This window comes from Chiroxiphia lanceolata, chromosome 4, assembly GCF_009829145.1.
Source record: "Chiroxiphia lanceolata isolate bChiLan1 chromosome 4, bChiLan1.pri, whole genome shotgun sequence".
In the NCBI taxonomy this organism is placed as follows: Eukaryota; Metazoa; Chordata; class Aves; order Passeriformes; family Pipridae; genus Chiroxiphia; species Chiroxiphia lanceolata.
Window position 1 is genome coordinate 18922600 of NC_045640.1, and position 17064 is coordinate 18939663.

At 39.9% G+C, this 17064-nt stretch overlaps 1 protein-coding gene and 1 long non-coding RNA gene across 3 annotated transcripts in view; both read right to left on the bottom strand.

Annotated features, from left to right (window-relative positions):
• The window catches only part of PPARGC1A (PPARG coactivator 1 alpha), a 369787-nt gene that overhangs the window by 100389 nt on the left and 252334 nt on the right, over window positions 1-17064 (bottom strand). The window lies entirely within an intron of this gene.
• Window positions 1-17064, bottom strand: part of LOC116785531 — a 168728-nt gene that overhangs the window by 12584 nt on the left and 139080 nt on the right. Inside the window, exon 2 of the long non-coding RNA XR_004356577.1 lies at window positions 6581-6672. This is a non-coding gene — a long non-coding RNA (uncharacterized LOC116785531). The remainder of the gene's footprint in view (window positions 1-6580; window positions 6673-17064) is intronic.

Below are 17064 nucleotides of genomic sequence, written 5' to 3' on the forward strand. Positions count from 1 at the left end.
TCCCCAATTTATTAGAAGTTTTGTGCATTGCAGCACCACAAGAACAAGTTTGTGAGTACTGCAATACACCAATCTTTATTCTCCCTTTGGCAAATTAATGCAGATATTTTGCCTTATGATAATTCCTAATTAATAAGAGGGCTAGAAAAAGTCCCACTATTTGGAACTCCAGTGCTACTGTTATTCATTTGAAATTCAACTCTTAAGTTTTAAAAAAAAATAAAATATATGCAGGTCTCTCTTTACCACATCCCATTTACTGCAAGAATACTTAATATTAGTAAATTGGTCCCTTTGGGAATCTAAATGTAGGCACATATAATAATACACGTTGAAAACCATAATTCTATCATAATCACTTCTCATTCCGGGTTGTTGGTTTTAGGTTTTTTGTTGTGGTTTGGGTTTTTTTGTTTTGGTTTGGTTTTTTTGTTTGGTTGGTTTTTTGGGGGGGGGAGTTGTTCATTCAAAAAGGAGACTTCACACTGAAGAGGTACAGTAAGATTTGGTTATTTACATAAACAGCCTAAGTTTGAAGTGCAAGCTCATTCATGCACAAATAACCCTTTCATATATGAAATTCTTACATGTAAAGGTAGAGAGTTAAATAAACTCTGCACTACAGATTCACTTCAGGTAGTCTGTACAATTTTCTGCATAAAAGACCATCAGGTCAGCCTGAAAACCACTTGTGAATGATTTAAAATATAGGAAAAATAACACAAGCCTGTAGATCAAAGCCCAGGGCTATGTTTTCAAAGGGTGTTTACTGAAGGTGACTTATGTGCACAGTATATTCTTACATCTTCCAGGTTTTTGAATGGTGGCAGGGACAGGCAATTTTAACTCATTCTGAGTCTGCAACTTTAATAAGTGAAAAAAATTGTGAGGCAGACTCCACAGTCAGCAAAAGCTACCGACGTAGCGCACTCCAGTGAGCAGGAAAGGAGGGTATGCGCAGGGGAACAACAACCGCGAAGAGGCTTAACCTGATTTCCTAGTTGGTATTTCCAGCCCTGCTGACGCACGCCCAAGAAGGCTGCTCGCATGCGATCTGCCAAGGTGTCGCTGCAGGGATCTCAGTGCTGGCAGTCCCCTGCCATCCTGCTCCCGCAAACCTTCGCGGCAGGAGGGAGCATCTCAAGCCCATGGCCATCAACGGGGTCTGCAAATCACCAACGAAGCAAGAGTGGAGGAGCAGCACCTGGCCTGATGCACTCTTCAGAGGCGCCTGGCATTCACATTTTAAAATAGGCAGGTTTTTCACAAAAGAAAAGGAGGAGAGGGAAGAGTATTGTCTTTCTTTAAAAGGGTAGTACATTAGTGACGATATTTTTTCATTAGATCCTCGTTTGTCTGGTTGGGGAATTTATGGACTTTTAAAAATAGATTTTGCCAAACAATTGTGTGGGCAACTGCTGACTTGCAGTCTGCAAGATATCTTTCCGTCAGCCTCAGGAAGATTAAAGCAGCTTCTATTTTCATCACAAGGGAGCTAAGGATGTAGGCACAAAGGAGAAATTAACTTTTTGCCCACATCAAGCTGAGCCTCTTGCCAGACGATGCAGCGTTCACTGCAACAATTGCCAACATAATGTGTTACCTTCTATAGCCCCTTCAGGTTGAAGAATAGCCTTCTGCTGCTACACGTAGAGAGCAGGAGTATTTCCCAGTCCCTGGGTCTACTGTTTAACACCAGGACAATTCCTTTCCTAATCCTGCATGCCAAAAAGCTGACAGAACAGTAACACTGGCATACAAAGGAGCAAAATCTCTGTGCATCACACACATTTGAGAAAAGAAATAGAGATGAAAATAAAACATCCTCTGAAAGATCACAGCATTACTTATTCTTGTATCTTCTTTTAAGTCCTGATTCTAATCTCACCAGCATGATGCCCAGAGAGAAAAGCAAGCCACAGCCTCATATGTACCCCTCTTAGATAGATGAGAGGGGAAAGAGCCCTGCCAGCATATCTGTACAAGACAAACCTTGCATTAAATAGGGATACAGGGACTCAGGAACGAGAATGATCTTCTCAGATGTCAAATCCAGGCCCCTGGTGTCCCAGGCTACAATGTGGTGCAGTTCCTCTTGGAAAGCGATCACCAGCTCCCATAAGGAAAGTCCCCTGCTACCCTCAGAAGCAGGCTCTTCCAGAACTTCACTCCGTTCATGGTCTGATCTTTCTCCAGTTTTCAACCTGCCTTTACTCGTAGCTAGTTTATATCCATTTATTCTTGTGAAAACATTGTTTTGTAGCTTGAACAGTCCTTTCCCTCCTCGGTGTTTATCCCTCTAAAGTATTTATGGTAAGCAATCAGATCCTCTTTCTGCCTTTGTTTTGCTAGGCTATCCAAGCCAAGCTCTTTAAGTCTCCCTCACAAGACAGGCTCTCCATTCCTCTGATCTTCTTGGTACTCATTCTGAACTGAATTTATCATCTGTGCACACAGATGACCTGTTGTACATAGTATTTTTGATGGGGTCACATCATTTAATATGCCATAGAAATAACATAAACAAAAGAGATATGGGAGAGAATCTATAGGATGTTCCAGTTATCCTTGGATACACAGATTCATAAATGTACTTGGCACTTACTGACTCAAAGACAGAGATATATTAAAATGTAAGTACTTAGACAAACAAAGACAGAAAGATTTTCCTTTGTTTAGCCAGAAAAAAAAATAATTTTACCCTGAACCTAAATGTAGCTTTGGAGGAAAAAGTTTACTATGGAACCTACTGAACTTAAACCACAGCTGTGCTACCATGAAATACAATCCTCCTGTTTATAACAAGGGAGGGGCCCTGTGCCACAGTTCCTATTTCAAACCCTGATAAACACCTACATGAAATGTAAAATGTGAAGGAAGACTTGGGGAGAAGACCAGCATCTTTGCATTAGTAGCATTATTTTCTTCAGCCTGATCTGACTGGTTCTGCTGCTGCCAGAGAAGCAGATATGGAGACTGAAAAGTAAAGCACCTCACCAGCTTTCTGATGAGGCAACTGAACTGCCCCCACTTGCAAGCACATGCAGTGACCCACAAGTACATTTAAGAGCCTATTGCTAAGGGTCCCCAGCACAAAACTAAAGTAAACCAAACCAGGCAGTACTGTATATGTAGCAATTGTGTCAAGGTATGTCAAAAGTCAGCAGGCTTTCAGCAACATCCCACATACGGCTGCAAACACTCATGCCAGTTAATTAGCAGTGGCATTAAACGAGACAAGGGACACTGAGCAGGACATTGGGGTTAACTTTACCCTATGTGAGCTGTGCCATATGATCTTTTATTCCATCTGTTATCAACATACTTCAAGAGATTAATTCAATACTCACAATTTTGAATAAGCAGATACCATTTTGTTACTCCGTATCATACTTCACAAGTCTCAAATGTTCAGCATCTGATTGACAGCTTGAAGAGGTGCCACAAGGTTAAATGACAGCCTATCAATTTTTCAAGGGCAAGAAATCCTTTACAAGACATTCAGAGGTTTTTCCTTTTAGCATTTTTCCATTGTTTGCCTAACCTTAACCTCAGGTACACACTGGAGTTTAAGGACATGCTGCTGTAACAGGGATCATCAGTCAACAATGAAAAAAAAATCTCAGAAAGGTGAACCATATGCCCACCCTGAAAACACATACAAATTATGGTAGTCGCAAAAGATATCACTGCAGATTCTGCTTCTATGGCAGAGCCTCTGCCATTAGTTACACCATGCCCAGTGTTGGCACCTGCTCCTGAACTCAAGCGATAGCCCTCCCATCAGTTCTAGAAGGGACTTAGTTCCACAGGCACCACCCACCACAAAGGCACCTTGCTCCTCTAACCCCGAGATAAAGCTTTATGCCACATCAAGGACAGCATGAGAAAACTGATAGCTTTACTACTCACAACAATGCAAGGGGAAGATGAAGCTATGAAAATCCCCGAGCTTGAGGAGCCGCTCTACTGGACCGTGAGCGAGGGCAGCCAGACAGAAACATGCAGCCAGGCACATGCAGTGTTGCTTTTCTTTATAGGAGAAGACAAGCGATTTCCTGGCATATGTGCAAATGCCTTGGAAAGTACCGGCAGGCACATACAAACACTGCCTGGTAGCTGGCAATGCCTGTGAGCATGGGACCCCCGCTGTAAGGGAACCTGGATGGTGCCCCTTGTCCTCCCAAGTGACAGTCGCTGCTGGCACGCATGTCGAGCACTGCTCCCTGCCTCGTCCTGCCTGGCTCCCAGACTGCACAGGATAGGATTTGGACAAACATCAACAGCAGCTTTTTATCGGCCACTGGAAATAGGGCCAGTTAGTATCACTGAGTCATTACTCTGCTGTTATGCTGTAGGTCAAAACGTCCTTCTGTTTAGACCTTATTGTCAAAGTCCTCCGCTTCTTCAGCATCATGATTTACTGTTTGGAGAGATGTAACTTCATGTCACTGTCACTTTTCCTGTATGTGTTCTGCTCTTTGCCTCTGAGACATCTTGACACACTGATATACAAACCAGAGATGCAGAGATGGTTGTAAATACTGCACTAGGATCCATTCCTAAAAACTTGTAGAGACTCTAACACAATTAATTGCACATGTGCAAGGAAAAGATTGACTTGAGAAATTCATAAAGAAAAAATATTGCATTAATAAATTAAGAGCTGCAACCTGTCTAGAGTTCAGCTCTATCGACTGCTAGAACATCTGAATGATTGCTATAATTACTGTAGATACCAGTGCCACTTTGCAATATGGCCTCTTGTGCTTGTATTGTCTTTCCCATCTTTGCAGCAGTATTATAGCTCCAAATGCAACTGTTGCTGAATTTAAGCCGGAGTGCCTGGAAGGCAAGGGCTGTATTTTATACCACTATGCTTCTGGTGCTTAATTGGGTCCTAAACTAAATATGCTGAATATATACTTAATTAAATGTGCTAAAGAAATATTCTAGGTGCATTTAGAAAAGATTTGTTTGGTCAACTAAGATGTTTTCCAACTGTAATTGCATTATTGTTATTGGCATTTCTAAATCACTCTCTGCATTTCCTTTGGAATAAATGTCTTAGTCGCTCACCACTATAATGTATTTCTGTGCTACAAAACTGGAGGAACACATTATATATTCATGTACACTTGGCTTTAACCACTTACAGTATAACAATGAAGTAAGGATTATTATGCAGTATGTTTGCTGAACAATCATTCTTTTAAACCATAAATACACTCTGCATATACCACAACATCCACCCAGTAAGAAATTGGATAAACAGAACTCACTTATATTTTGAAATTGAATGGACAGTTAAAACTGAATTAACTGGGCAAATAATAGCATTTCAAACATGTAAAGTATAGTTCACAAACTATGGTATAACACAGCCTATTTCTCTTGCAGTACAGGGAAGAGAGAGTTATTAGTATCATGCATGTTCCTGACTCATATACATTCATTCAAAACCAGGTTTTGATAGTGGTCTTAAATAGCTAAAATTATAAAAAGATAGAAAGTCCCTTTATATTACATTTTCTGAAACATCATCAACACTGCAGCAGAGCAAAGGAAATCCAAATCCATTTTATCAGCTTCTAACCGTAATGTATATTACCTGTGTGATAATATCTTCTGTCATACTATTCAGGACATTTACTTTCTCAAAAATCACAATCAAAAACAAAACCAAAGAACACAGGACACTAAAACAGAAAAGGGGTGCTCTTTAGAACAAACCAACTATACTGAACATGGACAAAGCAAAAAAAGGGCAGGTTTAATTTTTGCACTCTAGCAGTTTTTTAGTGTACAGGGATTTTTCACTGTTTCTGTGTATTGCAGTTTTGTTAACAGGCAAGTCCTAGGCATATGCTTGTATAACACAAAACATATTTGGTTTTAGCATTAATAATTCCTTTAATTACTCTTTTACCAATTGTGTAATATTTGCAATCTTCACTTACTACATCTTTCACATTTTAAATTTTTTAACCTCTTGAGAACCTTCTCTGCAATATTTTGGAGTATTTCACGTGGCATGAAATACAAGCAGCTACAGTATAAAACAGCTGACCAGATTGAAGTTCAGAAGGCAATCCTGCTTGATGTGGTAGATCTCTGGCCACAGATCTGATTTTGTGTGGTGTTTGGGGAAGGGGCGCAGGCCATGCCCCAGCTTAGCAAAGCTTTTAAGCACACACTTAACTTTGAGCATATGATTACTTCAAATTACTTCAATAAGATTATTCACACACTTGAATTAAATGCTCTTCTGGAGTTCTGCCCTTATGCATGGCACACAATTTATCTCTGCAGGGGCTCCCAAACTGCAGAGGAAACCTGGGAAAGGAGGATAAGGCACCTGTAGGTATTTTCAGGACCTCACACAGCACCCAGGTGAAATAAGGTAAGATCTTTTTTAACATCAGTTGCAAGCAGCAGCTGCTTTCCAGTGCCGAGATGGGTGCCTCTTAGAGAACCAGGGTGGGGGGTTTCTTACAGCCTATTAAAAATGGATTCATAGAAAGTTATCCTTTTGTAGAAATAGAATTATTGATCAGAAATCTCTTTTTTTTCAACTTACATTTTATGCAGACAAAAAACATTCTTCTTATGAAGCTCCTCAGTTGTTTGGTACTGGACGTTTTTCAAAAATTTTGGGATGTAGAGGTGGTACTTTGCCAAGAAAAAAAACAAAAAAAAGCTCATCTGCTGTTAAGAGGAAAACCTTGCTCATGGTCTAGTTTTCAGGACATAGGAGTATTAAAAAAAATTTTTTTAATTTTTTTTTTTCTTAAGACAGAATAACAACTCTATACCATTTCCTGAACAGCTTTTGTTTCCTGATCCCACATAGCAGCTCCATTACACAGCTCCACTTGCCCAGACCCTGGCAGACCACAGGTTGGATGGGGCCAGGCAGAAGAGCTGCCCTTTAAATAGACAGCAAAGCTGCACATAGGTTGTTTGGGGATTTAAGTGTCAACTCCTCTAACTATATTAATGGGAATTTAAAGTGTAAGGGATACCACCAATCCAGAGGAGGAAAAAAAAATCTTTGATTTGAGGTTACTTCAGCATCAGGACCAATCCAGAACAACAGCATGTACTTCGTACCTTTCATGGGTAGAATGAAATATAAGTTGCTTCTATCTTAATGTACTTCATGTTTCATAATGAGAATTATCATGTTGAAAATAGTTCTGAGAAACAAAGACACGTAACCAGTGCTGCTCAGAGTAGTTTAAAATCAGACCTTATTTGTCTGTGTCAACATTTAAAAGCAGGGAGTACGAAGGATTTTGTTAATTTTGTATTAATAAAGACCCCAGAACCCTGCAGGGATCTGTAGGCTCCTTCAGTAATAACAGAGTGTGCCAAAAGACCATGTGTTGTATTCCCAACAATGAGACAGAAGCACATAGTTTTGCTGCAGTCTTGGTACTTTCACTGTGTGTCACTGTGCATCAGCATTAGCTGAAGAACCGAGAGCATGGCTAACAACAGACAAAAAAGTAAAAAAAAATGACATACAATTTTTTCTGAAACATCGCATATCTCTTTTCCATATATTAGGAAAAGGTTATGCTCCTTTCGCTCGTAATTATAAAACAAGAATGTTAATACCACAAAGGTTCAGCATAAATCAATTTCAAACTGCTAAATTTATTAGGCAGTGCTTGTAATGAATTATCTGGAATGGGAAACAAATCCAAGGCTAGGATTTTTTGCTGATACTTGCTAATTGTATTGAAAAGACTAGATAACATTTATGTTTCTATTAAGAAGTGCTAATTTTTTTACACCTTACAACCATGGAAATATATTTTCTTATCTGCAGAGTATACTAAACAAAACTGATTTATACAACTAGAATTGTGTTTAGAATGAAAAAAAATTACTTTTGATGGCATAAAAATATCAAACTAAATTATACTTAGAATTTTTGAATGTCATGGGGAAGTACTTTAAAGCGTAGATTAACAGATGTTACTATTCCTGTTCTTAAAATTACTGTAAGTATTAGTAGCATTATTATTATAATATAAAGAGGGCTGCAAAAAAAAATGCAGAAATCCTTGAGGTTGCCTTGTTTAGGGTCTGAACTAATGCCTACTAGAGTTAAAGAAGTCTCAACAAATATTTCAGATATACTATTAAGAATGAACGAAAATATCATGGTGATTTAGTTTCAATTCTATAATGGCATTTTTAGAAGTACTGATGTATTTCTATCATATGAATATATATATGCATTTCTAGTTCAGAGTTAGATCTTTAATGCAGCAGTCTACAGATAGTCCCTATAATTAATAGATAGTCCAGCACGCTAGTTAGGCTTTCTCATCTGAAGTAGATAGAGTCCAAAGAGAGAAAGAAAGAAAGAAAAAGAAAGAAAGAGAAAGAAAGAAAAGAAAGAAGGAAAAAGAAAGAAAGAAATGGAGGGAGAAAATAAATTTTTCTATCTGATGTTTTATTGCAATACTTTCATTCATATGTGGATATTTAAAAATATGTTTTAAAAGTTAGCAGATATTTCTGTTGAAATGCAAACCTATGGGTATTTTCATCTTGACACACAGGGGTCATGAAGAAATCTCAGGTGCTCTAATGAGAAGATACCTCACCGGTTTGTTGCAGGGATGTGTCCAAAACCCAAAACTGCTGTAGCTCGTGGCCCAACACTGGCAGTATCTGTTGGGCAGACTGACAGGAAGAAAATATGCAATATGAAGAAGTCTTCCTCCACTGTCTTATCAGAGAGGAAAAGTAAATGCCATCATGTTGACTGAAGGGGAGGTATCACACGCCATGCGGTCACAGAGAATGAACTCTACAGTGAGCAAGAAGCTCCACTTTTTGACAACGAACAAGGTAGGCAAGTGAGTGGACACCTGGTCATTTAAAATGCAGTAGGATTGGAATGTCAGGCCCATTTGCCAAATTGCTGCTGCTGTTCTGAGCCAGAAGAAGTAAAATGTGTTTCCCTTATACATTTCAGCTGCTGTGCTGTATCAGAAGGCACTCTGGGCTCGAATAGTGAAAACAAGCCCAAATCATTGTCCTGGATTCTTTTCCCACAGTTCCTACCAGCTTTCACACTGCAAAAACCCATCTGACAAATACTGCCATTAGTGCATTACCTTCAAATTAGGACTAATAAAATCCTGTCCCAGCCTCATATTAATCAAGTACGGGTTTTTTTCAGTTGCATAAAGCACAGTGTTAATTCCAGCAATTGCTTGGGCAGATGATAGACTTTGAGGGTACGGTAAGTAATTCCAGCCTGTAAAGCCCAGTATGTACCGGTAATGGAGAAAAGCAACTCACAGGAGCAGTACACATCACCCATACAAGTCGCCTCCTGCCTTTTATTCAGCAATTCTTTCAACTATTCCTAAAGTTGGTTGCATGGACAGTGCCTGATAGAGATTTCCCCATTGCCTCTGCACATACAACCTTGTCATTACACTCTCCTTACTCTCCCAATCAGAATCATGGCCTGACATTTTGGTGCCCTTTGCATCATCCACCCAATACTTGATCTGTCTTGGCTGCTCCCATCTGCTGCAGCACCTCTCACCTGGCCCTACAGCATTGCTTTATGCACTCTTGGTGCCCCACTCAATCTCAACATAGTTTTTGTAGAGAAAACATCTTTACTATTCAGCTGCATGTCCTACAACTGAATATCCAAATGTGAATATCTAAATGCAATAGCTTTCATCAGAGGGAGTTACTGAAAATATTTACACTAATTATGCTTCTGTCTAAATTGGTTACTAGTCTTATAGTTAAACTACCAGAAGGATTTTTAAAACAATTGATTTTTTTGCTAGTTAGTGTTTCTTATCAGACAGATAATGGGAGACAAGAAATAAATAAACTCAGGGAGGTACAATTACATCATCTTACTCTTTCAGCAGGATAAACAAAATGGTATTCGCTTCCCTCCCCAGAGTGCTATGAGGCTTATTCCATTAAGGTTTGCCAAGTGCCTGGTTGGAAGACCCTGTAAATGCACGGTGTTATTAGTAAATATTAAATAGAAAACTAGATTCTAATTATCAGGATAAACAGGCTAAGTTCTGCTTGGCTAAATGCACTTGGGAGAGGAACCCAGGACCACCAGCATGCTGTAGTGTTGCACATCCTTATCAGATCCAACTCCTTTTAGCCTCCAAAAGATCAGGTTTGCTCAGGCTCAAACCTACCAGAATGAAAATTTATCACCACTACTATCCCTTCCTCAACACTGAATAAAAGTTTTACTCACACTTTAGGGCATATTATGCATAGTAGACTGATGCAATTTATTTTTCAGGCATCCCCAAACTTGCTCATCACCCTGTACAGCTGGGACAGAAAGAGAGCACACAGGTAAAGCACACAGGGCTCCGCTCCTGCACCTGTTGGGGGTCTGTGCCCCTTCAAGTACAAGGTCAACAGTCTCCTCTGTCACTGGACTTGTGACTGCCTTGCCCTTACATCCTGATACCTGAAGGAAATTCCCGTTTCATGGTCTTTCTGCCTTTTGCCACAATGAAGAGAGAAAAAAAAAGAAACCCTCCCTGTAAATGTTTCACCAGAGATAAAAGAGACATATAAAGCACTTGTGCAACACTGCATTAATGAATTGGAATTCAAGATAAAACTGCCCTTAATATCATGTGTAGGTAAAGGTCTAAAATATTTTTGCATTGATCATTCATGATTAAAACTAATGTCATCTGGTAGCTTTGGTAGTTGGCTTTTTTTTTTACCTTTGCTGTCAAGTGAAACCTGTGCTGGGCACAGCCATCTGGGGCTTTACATCTTCCCAAGCGTGCTGTGCAGTTGGATGGCATCTCTCACGTAAAAGGCAAAGACTGACAGGGATTCAAAGGAGACAATTGCTGCAGTGAAGAAGCTCCTTTCACATCAGGGAAAAAGGTGGAGGTAGATAAAGCTGTGGAAAATAACACTTCTGATGGGTAGAACAGGAACCCTAGTGAAGACAGAAGGCCATTCACAAACAGAGGTTTTTTAGGAGCAATCATTTTGCCAGCTTTAAATGTCCTTTAAAATGGGCCAAGTAAGCTGTGAGTACTGAACTTCTCCCAAAGACTGCACACAACACGGAGTCTCCAGAGTGTAGCTAAAGCTTTTTAGGTAGTACCTAGTGATGTATTTTGTTTGAAAGGAAAACTACCTTCACTGTGCTCAACGTTAACAACCCGACCACTGCAAAGGTAAGAAGTTTTTTCCCACCAGGGGTAGGCTCAGAGATGCTTGAACACATAAATTTTGGACTACAGTGGCCTCTCCCTAGTGGGAACTACTCACTGAAAAGCAACATTTGCAAGACTGATGGTTTGGGTTTTTATACAAAAGTCTCCTACTAGAAACTAGATCTTGAAACACCAGCAAAACAACTGGAAGCAAGAGCATTAAGCATGATGGTTTGCAACCCTTCTACCTCTCTACCCTGAAACCTGTAACAACAGGCTGAATTCAAACAAACAAACAAGAATCTGTGAAGACTTAACATCAGAATCCTTCAATAATCTGCACTGAGTGATTCTCAGAATGGAAGACTTTCAGCCACACCCCTTCCCAATCGAGATGGACAGAGGCTGGCCTGGAGCAGCCTTAGCAGGGAAGTCTGCTTTAGATACACCTGGCAGGGCTGTTGATAACTCTGTAAGACATACACTTCCCCTTTTATTTATGCATGGATCAGCACCAACGCTACCAGCATGCCAAGCTACCTGGATAGCCTGGTTGTAGGAGAGAAACTGCCATGTATGTCCATTGATTATGTTCTCTATTCATATAATAGCTATAGATTCCCTACAGCCTGAAGTGAGCCCTTGTTCTGCAGCTATGACGTGGTTAGGCATAAGCTGAGGCATCCTGAAACGATGGCACCATCCCCTGCTTCTCAGAAACTGCCTTCCAGCACTAAGCAGACTGAATCGGGACTATGGACTAAATTGGAACCAAGCAATTTTTAATGCGTCTACTTATTGAATTTTTAATTTGCAGATTATTGACTGTATGGACTGTAATGGCTTTGAACAACAGGGTGAGTGTGTATGCCAGACATCTGAAGTAATTCTATGTGAAAAGAGATGGCAAATTGCTGGAGCCTTTAATTACACTATTATTTAATAGTATTAAGGGCGGGCCTGAAAAAACAGAATACTCTCCCCCTGCACATTTATCTACATCTCAATAAAATGAAATGCCATTTGTGTGAGGCAAAGGGAGCAGTGGCTCTGAATATATGTACTTGTATGTAACATCTCTGAATGGGGTTGGTATGAAAGGGCAGACCATAAAGAAGTGATGGTTTCAGTCCATGGGATTTTAACACTTTTTCCTTCTGTGATCCTATAAGCCCTCAACATCAAGAAGCTTTTACGTTATTAAATAAAAAGTAATTAGTTTTCTGACCTGCCTTTTTCTATGTATATGAAGACCATAAAAAGAATGATGCTGTCACTGATCCCCACATCTGTCTGCACATTGTATGCTTTATAGATATAGGACCTGATGCTGACACAGAAATGGGAACTCCTAGGTTTTTTTGGGCAGGCTCTTGACAGCACATTCAGCACACAAATCCATTTTCAGCAAAGCAACAGCAGCAGCCATGAGCTGGCCTCTTTACCACAGCCAGCCCATGTCATGCCAGGCACTCCTTCCCTCCCTGGCAGCAGGGTACCGCTCTCCTTTTCTTTCCTCATGATTTTATTTGGAAACAAAAAGAAACAACATCCTGTCATCAAACATCAGTAAGGCATAATTATTATAGCTAGGTTTTACCTACCACAGTGAACGTTATTACTATGTGAAGATCACAAACATCAAGCCTCCAGGAATGTCACATGAGAATGTCATAAGTAAGCCTACGTCTAAAATAAACACCCAAGAAAACCCTTCTCAAAATCACTCTGTCTACATCCATGCAAATGCTTTTTACTAAGGGCCGTTCTTTACACGATTTGATAAATAACTCGTGGAAAAAGAAGGCCGGATTGTTATTTCAGGGGCAAAGACAGCAATGCACAGAGAGCTAATATTTTGCTTACTTCTCTCAGACTGGTGCTGTTGAAAGGAGCCCTGAATACCGCCAGGCTACAGCTCAGCTGAAACACACTGCAGCTGCTCAGGACATGCTGCCATCAGGAACAGGTCCGAGCCCCGGCTCTTCTCTCTTTCATGTCACCGACTATGAGCCTGACTCGTATTTCTGCTGCCCTTTTCCCTGCCAACATCTCAGGCAGGGAAATCAAAGCTCAGTGATAAAAAGCACCTTTGCTAAAATTTAAATACACTGTGTCCAGCAAATGAATTTAAGACTAGTAGGTGTTAGTGGCTGCCTTAAATAGATACGTTTTTACTCACTGCTGACCACCTCATGCATTAAGGTCTAGCAGTATTGAAAGAAGACACGGCGAATATATAACCCACTGGAAACGGAAATGGCACGCAGCAGGACAGGGCTTGTCAGTGGCGGGCTGAGCCAGGGAAGGGAATTTTACAAATTCCTTTCAATGTCAGGTCCTTAACTTTGCAGTGGCAGTTCTGTATGCTGAAGTTTTGTTTCATGCCCTATATATATTCCTCTTTCATGGAGAGAAGGCTGGTGACTGTGCTTACTATTCTTGGAGTGCTGTCGTGGATGGGTGGAATACTAAGAGAACCACATCTGAAAATGTACACTCACAACGTCTTATCAGTATTGGACATACATAATTTTTTCTTGCAAAGTTTTTGCTATGAAATTGGTTGTCACAGAAATTCATGTGCTTCTCCTTGCTAGTTTTTTTTTTAAACCCGCTACATTACTATATTTTTTGATGTCCATTTTAATGTTCCTTAAAGATAAAGCCAGCCGTCTATACTGAAATTTCATGCACTCTTTTCTTTGGTTGAACAGAACTGCATTCTCACTACACAGTAGTATTTCACATACATTTCAATAACTTGGTATACTCCATATGGATGAAAATACCCACCTGTAAGCATGAAACATTTCTGCCTTAATTGAATGCAAAGGCAACCTTTCCCAACACACATTCTCTCAGGCAAAAGGAAGTGCATGCTCCATCGATGTAAAGCACCACTGTTTAATTTGCTATCACGGATGGTTTAGTTGAATAACTGAAACACTGGCCCTCACTTTGGTCTACCCTTGGAAAACTGAAATCTAACCTTAGAAAACTGAAATCTAAGTCTGAAGAGAGTTTCTCTCAGCAAAAGTTTTTGATAAATTATAATTTATCAAAATTATAATAACGGCATTTATCTACTTGATACAGAGACTTCACAGAATAGTTTACAGGAACAGAATATATGCAAGTTATAAGCATTCATGGATAAACACAAGCTGGCAACTAGCACTGATGGTCCACCAAGTATACTGTTCTTTCAATAATCTCCATTTTTCAGTTGAAGTGTAATTCACTACAGATTTTCAGCCGACTATAAATGAGACAATGGCAGTTATTATTTTGCAGTTTTGTTTGAAAACATGAACTATTATTGACTGCATGTGGAAATGCTGAACAATGAACCAATAACTTCCACTGATAGCATTTTAATTTCTTGAGAAAGGTGCTCAACCAAGCCTTTACGTGCTCCTTGTAAGAATTACATGGAAGTGACTGGAGGGCAGTGCAGAGAACTGCAGCGGATGGCACAGAGATCTAGAGTAAGCAAAGAAAAAGAAAACACAAAAAAATGTCCTATTTAGCGTGCTCATGGTCTGAAAATGAGGATTGTTTCAAATATTGTGAATATTAAAGTTCTTCGTGGAGGCTAGCTGAGATCACACCCGCTTGATAAATCAGGGCCTAGAAAAGATGTGCAGGCTTCAGCCACAGAAGAGCAAAATACAGGCGCCTTCCAGAAAAGTTCTAGGGTAAAGGACTTGCAGCAAAACCGGACACCATCAGGTCTCAGGATGATGATTATGGTGACTAAGATGACAATGATGATGATGATAATAACAGCAGCAGCATGAACAAATTCTTTATTAAAGCATAGACACTAAAGTAACCAAAGCCATCTAACATGTTAAGTGGAAGAGTTGTTTCTTTTAAAGTGAAGAAAGCTACTCTGATTTCAGAAAATAGGTACATTGAACACAGCAGTCAGCAAAAGAAACCAAAGAATTAAGACAGCTGAAGTACAGTGAAAAGACACAGTGCTCTATTAATAATGCTTACCTTTAAAGAAGCATGATAGGACGATGGCATTTAATATCAGTGCTTATCAGAAGCATCTCAAGAGATTTCAGTTCTTTTAATGTATGTCTTACAAAAGAAACACCACTAAAGAGTGCTGACTTCAATGTTTTCCTACTGCTAACAGCTGCCTTTCAGGCAAGATCCCATGAAGCCTTCCTCTTCCACATTTAACTGACTGTGGATTTCCACATTTAATTGAATGGGATTCAATAGCAGGAGCAGAGAGAGTTCAAATTGTCCCTTTGGGGATTCGCTCAGCAGAAATTACTCATTCATGCCATGACATTTTGAGGGAATATCATAATGTCGTTTTGGACACAATGTCATAACTTAGAGGAACAGAAGAATAAGATGGAAACATCAATTACGATAAAAGTAAGGGTCTAAAAATTCGTGGTTTTCCCTGTGTCCTTCCTTTCACAGGGAAGTCCCAGTTCTAAAAGGGCTGCTCTGTATCTGCAGTTGCTCTGCACATTCACCCTTGGGTCACTATCATCACCTGTGACAGGGTCACCTGCAGGCTGTATCCTGCTGACTTGTGTTCATCCCAACCAGCCCAAAGAGGAGAGAGAGCAGTGCTACAGAGATCAGCATACTAGGAGAGTGGGATCGGACAGGTCTGGCTCTTTCTCACAGCACAAGAGGACTGATGTGGATATGGTGGGTATGCTGGTATGATGGTACCATAGGGTGGGACCAGAATGCAAAACATTGCCATACACAGGTATGTACATGAGTATGTACATGTACACGTGTACGCACGTATGTGAGTGTACAAAGGGTCCAGATCGTTATTTCTGTGATTCTATGTCATGTGCTGACACTGAATTACGCTAGCAATACCACTCTACAGCATAACCTTACTTCTTAAAAACATTAAAAACAAATGTGAAAAATAAGGTAGATGCAGAACTGTCATGGGAAGGCTTGGAGTTTGAGGCATTTAATGTGGGATACGGCATCTCAAAGGCAATCCACCAGATCCTGTACATACTGTGTGAGAATAATGGCTCAAAACCCCTTATAAAAATACCACCTGCATGGCTGATGAGACACAAGCTGGGAAGTAAAACCAGGGAGGAATGCCCTAGCAGGTTACAGCTTGATGAGAAAGTTGACTTGACCCCAGTGTGCATGTAGAAGACTCTATCATAATCTTCTCTTCTTCTGTCTTTAACCTGCTCTCTAACTTAAATGAATTAAATAAAAATGCAAATAAGAATGAATTATTTTAATCATGATTAAATAATTAAAATAAATCCATATATTTTTGTGGTGATCAAACGTCAAGGAACAAGACTTTAAGTTTGCAAAAATATAAATCAGTGCTAAATGACACCTTTATGTTTGGTACCTGATGTTAAATTACTGATTAATCTTTATATATTTTTTCACCTACCATGTGGATTTTTACTTTTCATGTATTACAGCTGCTATGCCAACATCAAAAAGGCACTAAAAAGTTTGCCACAGTGCACTGAATGGCATCCGTTAGAACAATTTCAATAACTATTTGTAGAAAGGCTCTTTCCAGGTTGGATGGACTGCCCAGACCCAGTGCCACCCACCCTGAGTGCCTCACTGGCAAGCCAAACAGTGGGGACAGCCAAAGGACAATGGGCTCCTGACCTCCATGAGCAGCTCTTTGCAAACACTTAACTGGGAAAGTAAACTTCGACATCGGGGTTTTGTCTTCGCGATACTATAATTACTCAGTTTTTCAGTTACTGCTGCAACTTCAATTCACTTAGCAGTAGGCTTTTTAGATTACAGTCCATTTATTATCAACATTTTTTTTTGCACAGAAGGTTACAATGGTTTATTAATC